This window comes from Anolis carolinensis, chromosome 3, assembly GCF_035594765.1.
Source record: "Anolis carolinensis isolate JA03-04 chromosome 3, rAnoCar3.1.pri, whole genome shotgun sequence".
Lineage (NCBI taxonomy): Eukaryota > Metazoa > Chordata > Lepidosauria > Squamata > Dactyloidae > Anolis > Anolis carolinensis.
Genome location: NC_085843.1, coordinates 227,818,254 through 227,819,760, shown reverse-complemented (window position 1 = coordinate 227,819,760; position 1,507 = coordinate 227,818,254).

Here is a 1,507-nt window from a genome sequence, read left to right as displayed (position 1 = left end):
CACTGAACCTATCTCACTAACGCCAAATCAGAGATGATTCTGTCATCTTGAAAACAAGAAAAATGTGCATGATATATGCCACAGACTTCTTTCTACACATACAAACTTTTCAACTGCAAAATTTTGCATGAGTTAATGAATGTTTTGACTAGTCAGACGATTGGCCACAATAATATTTATATAAGGTAATGAAGACTGAAAAGAAAAAAAATAGATTTTAAAAAAGATATTTGATCACTTGTCATTTTACACGTATGCATGCAATTTAAACATCATGGAATCTTATACTGGATTTAAACCCCCCTCCCCCCAGTTTTAAATTATGGAAGTGTTCGATGGAAATTTCTTCAGTGCAATGGAGGTCATTCCATTACCATCTCTCTTATCTCAGCAGTTGAGGCAAACTGGAGTGGATGTACTGAAAAATTCAGATTGTAATCATCATGAGCCAAATAACAGGATAATAATTTTAAAATGGGGAAAAGGTCAATATTATTTATCTTCTTGTTTCTGAAATATTAATGATCCTTCTGTGAAGACAAAAAATGGTAAACAAATCAATGATTGGAATTTGCAATACATCAGAATACTTCTCTCTTGCCTCCCTTTTCTTAATATTATCCCTTAAAAAGTCCTGTTGGGTGGTACAAATAAAAGGTGTGAAAATGGAAATGTGTCATGAATGCATTGCCCCTAAGGACACACCATTCATATTGTGCTTTTCCATCCAAGGACTCTCTCACTGAGAAAACAGAAAATGTCAGAGATGAAATTATTTGCAGTGTTTTGAAAAACAATGAATCATCAGGACCTCAAATTAGAATTGCTAGACTAGAATGCACTTTTTAATTTACTTTGTTCTCTCACATAAATGCAAGGAAATGTGTAGGTTTTCTCCCAATTAAATGCATTTGTGAACTTTTTAAAATGTGCAGATCTTATTGTAAAAAGTTCATCAAGATATGCATAAAACTTTGTATTGTTGGAACAAATGTTTTTGTGCTAAAAAAAAAAGACTAGACAGAAAATAAAAGATGCAGGTCTCTTTGCTCATGCACAATACTTGGTGTAGGTTGACATTTTTTTCTAATTTGGATGGGATGTTTGTTCACTTAGGGTAAGAACATTTGGAAATGTTCTTTACAGCCCTATTGGGAGGTGATTCAGTTCCAGTCAAATGTGGCTGAAAATGCCATACATAGCAGATGAGGTTAAGGAGCTGTTTAAGGTGTCAAGAGAGTTTGTACAATGTCATAAAGAACTTCACAGAGTAATTACTGAAAGTCGAGTCAATTAGGTGGAACAAACCACTGATAGTTCAATTAAGACAGCACCCTGAAATCCACCACAAAGCTTTTACCATGCTTCCCGTGTCATTCACTTGAGAATTAAAGCAGACACTTCTTTTGCTTTACTGTCTTGATGAACATAAACATCATGGTACATTGTCCTTTTTGTCCAAAATACATTAAGATCATAGAATCATAAAGCTAAAAGTGGTTTAAAG